Source organism: Perognathus longimembris, chromosome 4, assembly GCF_023159225.1.
Source record: "Perognathus longimembris pacificus isolate PPM17 chromosome 4, ASM2315922v1, whole genome shotgun sequence".
In the NCBI taxonomy this organism is placed as follows: domain Eukaryota; kingdom Metazoa; phylum Chordata; class Mammalia; order Rodentia; family Heteromyidae; genus Perognathus; species Perognathus longimembris.
The window spans coordinates 2,139,892-2,146,513 of NC_063164.1; positions in this window are offsets into that span (position 1 = coordinate 2,139,892).

Below are 6,622 nucleotides of genomic sequence, written 5' to 3' on the forward strand. Positions count from 1 at the left end.
CTCACACTGTCCACGTTTCGTGTAAGGGTCTGGGCCTCTGGGTGGCCTGAGGGTCTTCCAGGGGCTGCGGGGACACACCAGAGCTGTTGTCGCATCTGGGCAGCCATGCCGGTGAGGATGGGGGAGAAGGCAAGGGGGGGGGGATCTGCACCCCTCTCAGGGTGGGGGGCTGTGTGAAGACTCCTCAGAACCCCCACGCCGGGCAGGGTGGGGGACACCAAGGCCTCCTGACGCAGAGCGCTGGCCTTGGCTCTGGGCTACGCCGACGTCTCCATTCATCCCGAGTGCCCGCGGCAGCCAAGAAAATGGGGTCATCTAAAAATAAAGCAGCCATCGCCATGCCCGGCCATGCCCGCACGAGGCTTGGGGGGTTGAGCGCGGTCAGGGGGGGGCTGGGAGCTGACGCGGGGTCGCAGACCCGGCCACGCCGCTGGCCAGAGCCACGCTTCCCAGCCCCGCACCGCAGGACGCGGGCGAGGCGCCTCCCCTCCCCCGGGGTGGCCGGGACAGGAGGCGGGGGCAGCAGCCCCACGGGGCCCCCCGTCCACGGGGGACACACCGAGCTTCCTACAGTCACAGGGGCTCGCGTGGCCGCGAGGACGACGCTTCTGGAGAGCTAGGCAATTTCTTAGAGGTGTTTCGGGGTCCTGACCGCCAGCCGGGGAACCCACACGCCTGCCTGGCCGGCACGGCCGCGGGGGCAGGGACGGGGCCGGTGGGCGCAGGACGCCCAGGGCTCCACACCCGCCTCCGTGGACGCCCACCCCCCCCCAGCGGGAGGACGGGCCCTGCCCGCTCGTGGACGGAGTATGAGGGCCACTGGCCCCCTGCTCAGCCTGGGGGAGGTGGGGGCGGGGACACTGATGACAGGCCCCCAGGGCGCTGGCTACGGTGTCGCTGTCCTCTGGGCGGGTGGCGCCTCGCTGTCTCCGGTTGGAAGTGACCCGTCCCTCCTGGTGGGGAATGCCGGGCTTGTTTCCCAGCTTGGCCAGCTCTGAGGGAGAGGGCGCTGGCTTCAGCCTGGCCATTCGCCCCCCAGGACGGAACCCGAGCACAAAGCCACCGAGTAGGAGCCCGCGCCGGTGGCCCCAGCGGCTCGGGAGGCTGAGAGCTGAGCACTGAGGCGCGAGCCAGCCCGGCAGGAAAGCGCGTGAGCCTCTCCCGGAAGCGAGGAAACGGGGTCTATGAGCATGGCTTGTGCTCCCCGCCATCCCGGTGCCGTGCTGGCGGAAGGGCTTTCCACCGGCTCTGAAAGCCCAGAGGTGAGCGAGGCCATGCAGATGCTCAGCTCCGCTCCCGAGAACGCGCAGCGGCCGTGCTGCTCAGCCCTGGGACAGCGTGTGCTGCACAGCAGGCTGGCCTTCGCTTGGCCCCACACGCTCTGATTTGCTTGCCTCCCACCATCTCCATGAATGGCAAACTGGAGGCATAGACCCCTTGTATGTGAGGGTTAAGCGGACCCCTGAGCCCCATGTGGTCTATTTCTTTTTTTATTTAATTTATTTATTAATTGAACACAAATTTTTTGACAAGGTGTTGTGCAAAAAGGGTACAGTTACATAGTAGGGCAGTGTGTACATTTCTTGTGATATCTTACACCCTGTTTTTCTTTCCCTTCCCTAGGTCAGGTAGACATATATACAATATACGATGTATCAAGAACATATACAGTAGCCACGTGGCCGTGCCCAAGAAAGTTCGCCTAGGGCTTTAAATGTAATGTCGATATTAGACCATATGTCGACAGTAGTCTTATATGAACGTACATACGTAGCTTTGAGCTATTGTATTTCCCTGACAGGTCAATTTTTGACCTTTATATGTTGAGTAACTGTTTGGTTTTAGTTACATAGTGTTGGGTCGCTGCCCCAATCCTGTGGGAAATACCATTTGACAAGCAGTTTTTGGTTTCACAGACCTGGTCTCTACTGTCTCTCCGTCACCCCATCTTAACAGTCATATGTCAGGGAGATCATGCCCCTTTGTTTTCTGTGTTCTAGGCTTGTCTCACTCAACATTATTTGTTCAAGTTCTGACCATTTCCCTGCGAATAACAATATTTCACCATTCCTAATCGCTATGTAGTATTCCATTGTGTATAGGTACCATATTTTTTGGATCCATTCGTCTGTGGATGGGCATCTGGGTTGTTTCCATATTTTGGCTATTGTGAATTGTGCCGCAATAAACATGGAAGTACAAATGTCTTTTTGATATCTTGGTTTTGCTGTTTAGGATAGATGCCTAGGAGTGGTATGGCTGGGTCATAGGGTAGGTCTATATTGAGCTTTTTGAGAAACCTCCATACTGTTCTCCAAAGTGGTTGTACTAATTTGCACTCCCACCAGCAATGGAGAAGGGTTCCTCTCTCCCCGCACCCCCTCCAGCATTTGTTGTTGCCTGAGTTCAGAGTATAGGCCATTCTAACTGGAGTGAGGTGGTATCTCAGGGTTGTTTTTATTTGCATTTCCTTTACTACCAGGGATGTTGAGCATTTCCTCATATGTTTCTTTGCCATTTTTATCTCTTCTCTTGTGAAGTCTCTCTTTAGCTCCTTTGCCCATTTCCTAATTGGTTTATTGGGCTGGGAGGGGCTTAGTTTTTTGAGTTCTCTGTAGATGCATGTGGTCTATTTCTGTTGGGTTTAAATCTCCACCCCAAACATGTCTTTAGAAGCTGGGTTCCGGCTCCAGTATAGACTGCAGGTCTTTGAGACCCGAGTGCACCTTGCAGTCACCGACTCTGCAATCAAGACTCCCGATTTGACCTGTTTCCTCGTGACTGAGTTCCCACAGGACATCATCTCCAACTAATCAGCAAACAAAAACAGGCAAACAGAAGACTGACCGTGCACGCTGCCCCAGCCCCGCCCTAGGCTTGGCCTAGACAGAGGGCTTTGTCCAAAGTATTCAGCCTTGTGGTTCCCAGGCTGCCCCTGGCTGCTCGCTGTACCTAGGCCACCTACCCTGTCACCCGCCAGTGCCCACATGTGGGCCGGGCAGGCCTCCGCACATGTACACGCACATGTACACGGGTGTGTCTGCGTGGGGCTCGGTGGCTGGCTGTGTCCCCGCTGCAGGCCCTTCTCTGGGTGTCCAGGCCTCGCACCCTTCGTAGGTACGAGACGACAAGGAGGCTGGCCAGCGGTGAGCCACTCGGCAGTGCCGTGGCCAGTGTGGGCCAAGCGGTAGAGCGCTAGCTGTGAGCAAGAGCAAAGCTTGGGGACGGCTCCCAGGGTGGAGTTCAAGCCCCGGGGCGGCGCACACACGGGAATGTGGTCATCTTCCCAACCTGTGCAGAGCAGAGAGCCCGGCTCAGGAAGGAGCTGGCTCTCCCGTCCACGCTGGCGCGGAGGCCCACGGGGCAGGTCCCCAGGGCTGAGCCAGCCTCCAGGGGTTTACAGTGACTTTCCGCGGGAGTTGACTTGGGGCACAGGGTGCCGTGGTCCTTCTTGCTCTTTCGACAGAAAATCAGCTCTCAGCTGAGAACTGCGGTGGCTTCTCTCCGACGTCTGTTCTCACGTGGGGCTGGTGCCACCCTGTCTGACGTACCACCCTCTGTGTGGGGCGCACCGACTGGCCCCGCCTGTCCGCCCCGGAGGTGTGTGGCTGTTGCGCCCCGGGAGTGAGGCCCTGAAGAGCCCCGCCTGCCTTGGTCCCTGGGGGCGTGCTTGCTTGCACCGCCTCCCGGAAGAGGGATCCCGGTTAGCCCCGCCTGCCTTCCGGTCCAGAACAGGAAAGGCGGCTCTAGCTGGCCACGCCTCCCAGCCTGAAGACCCTGTGCAGCAAGATGGCTGCCGGCACTAACCTGGGGGCGGTCCTGCTCGTACTTAGACTGCCCCTTAGGGAGGTCCCATGGCCTTCCACCCTTGACTGACAGCTCAGACCGCCAATCATCGCCCTGGCTAGGTATGTGACACCCTCCTCTTCCTGCTGCCATTGCCCCTACTTAAGATCGGGTCCGCCCCACTAAAGCTGAGAGCAGTCTTGAACCTCTCCCGAGTCGACTGATTGTCCAACTGCCGGCGAAAGGTTGGGTTGGGCTGGGTGCGGGCGACTCGCGGCTCGTGACCTATTCTGGGTTCGCACTCAGCGGGGTGCGCTTCCTTGCCTCTTCCGCTGGTTGGGAGAGCTCCCGGGGTGCAGGGACCCCTGCACTCTGTAACGTCTTCAGGTCAGAAGCAAGCACCTCCTCGGTGCTCTCCTGTTGTATTTGTCAGCTGTTGGTGTGTAACACGTTTCCCCAACCCAGCGTCTCAAGCATCACGTCAGTTCCCCTTTGCCATGGTCCTTTCGGAAGGCCTCATTGGGCCACACGGAGGGGCCAGCCCACTGGCAGTCAGCTAACACAAGGTAGAAGCCGCAGGGGCTATGCGGGGGCTCGCATCTGCCCCCCGGGGCTGAACAGGGCTCTTCCCCACAAGAGAGTGGTTTTCTTGAGGTATAGAAAGAGCGAAGGGGCTGGGTACTGGTGGCTCACACCTGTCATCCTAGCTGCTCAGGAGGCTGAGACCTGAGGATTATGGCTTGAGGCCAGCTCAGGCAGGAAGGAGTCCAAGAGACTCTTATCTCCAGTTAATCACTCTACGGTGGAGCTGTGGCTCAGGTGGTAGAGTGCTGGCCTGGAGCAAAAGAGCTCAGGGACGGCGCCTGGCCTGGGCTCCAAGCCCCAGAATTGGCAAAAAAGAAAAACGAAGGCGCCGTGGGGCCGGAGCCACAGCGCTGGAGGCGGCGGCGGGAAGTGCTGTGGCTTGTGTGGCGTCCCAGCTGTCACGCTGACTCGAGGCGGGGACACGGGCCCGCTGGAGGCCCCGAGGGGACCGGGAGATTCTGGGAGATCCAAACTTCCTAGAAGCGGGTGCGGCTGGGGGGGGGGTGGCGTGAAAGGAGGAGGCCACAGCCTTGCCCTCGGGCCCCAGATTTGTGTGACAAAGAAGAATTTTAGGAGACGTCAAGGTAGACGGCAAGAAAGTTTATTAGTGAAGCAAAGCAGAAGACAGAACCCCACACCCAGCCAGGGCTCAGGCTCGCCCGGTACCCCCTCCCCAGACACGGGGCGGGCAGGCCTGGTAACGGGGGCACCGGCTGCTCTGGCTACAGGGGCACTGACGCTGACAGGTGGCTGGCTCGGTTTGAATTCGCCTCCGGCTCGTTCCGGTCCCCCGGTGCATTTGATCATTTCGGCTCCACGCTGTGGAGACATTCGCCACCGGGCCCAGCGTGCTTACACCCAGCCAGCGTACTGAATTTGGGTCACCTGAACACGCATGTCTGTCTCCCTTGAACACCCCATTCAAAGAGGAGTCGTGTGACGAAGCCCACCCCTGTTCAACCCAGCAGGGCCGGAGCCTCGTTTGTGCCGAGGACCGTTTGCATGTTTGTGACATCGTCCTAAATACAAACAAAACCATCGCCGCTGGCAGCCGACGCGGAGCTCGCGGAAGGCACAGGTGTCACCTCAGCCTTATGTGACGCGGGGGGCCCTGCACCCCGCGGGCTGGACATTCCCCGCGCACCCAACAAAGCTGGCCGTTCACACGGTTTATCCCAGAACTCCGCCTCCTGCCTCCCGGCCTTGTTTCTCCTGATGGGCGCCCCCAGACCCGTCCTCCCCCCCCACCCCCCCGCCAGCCCTGGCCCAGCCCTGGCTACAGCTGTGGGGCCGACACGGGGCCTTCCTGACCAGGAAAGAACCCTGGGGCGGCCTGCCCAGCCGCACCCCAACCCACTCCGAAGGGCTGCTCACAGGCTGGCAAGGGGTGAGGGCACCGTGGCCCCTGGCAGTGCCCTCCTGGCCGTGACCTTCACGGTCCCCTGGGGACGGAGGCGCAGGTGAGAAGCGGGGCCCCAGGGACTGAGGGGGCTCTGGTGCTGCGGCTTAGCTGAGGCCGGGGTACGGGAGTCCCCCCGGGGCCGGGATCTGGGGCTCTCTCGGGCCGGTGGACGGTGGGTGCGTGGCGGTCGGCCGAGAGCAGCGGCTTAGCTTGGCGGGGAGAGTTGCTCCGGCACCGGGGGGGGGGGGGGGGGGAAGGTCTTCCGCGGTACAGGGGGGCCTGCGCCAAAGCACCTCGGGGGACAGCGACTGGAGGCAGCTGGGGCGGGGTGGGGGTGCTGCCCCTCCCGGCGCCCTCCCTCCCAGGCCGGCGGTGTCTCTGCTCCTGGGTCGTCCCCACCCCAGGAGCCCCAGCGGCCCCCGGCTCCGCCTCTGCCCCACCCCAAGCCCTTTGAGGGTTCCCTGCCTCCCAGCGCCATGGTGGGGACTTTGCAAGGGACCCCGAGGGGCCTGGCTGCGTCGGGTGGTGGCCAGTGCGGGATTCCTGACCCCCACGACCGGCTGGGGTCATCACACGCAGCCCAGAGCCCTGCCACAGCCTGGGGGGGGGCCCTCTCCCGGCTGCCCTGGGAGCGGGGACCAGCCACGGCCCCCGGCCAGGGCGTCCTCCTCAGCCCCGGGCGCCTGCCGGCCCGCCGCACCCAAGTCCCCGGGGGCAGAGCCGGTGCGTTTCAGGAAGTGGTCCCGCGTGGTGACGCCACTCGCACGCGTGACAAGGCCCGGGGGAGGGGGAGGTCCTCCGATGCCAAGTCACCGCTCAGGGACGGACGGGCACCGAGGCCCCGCCCGG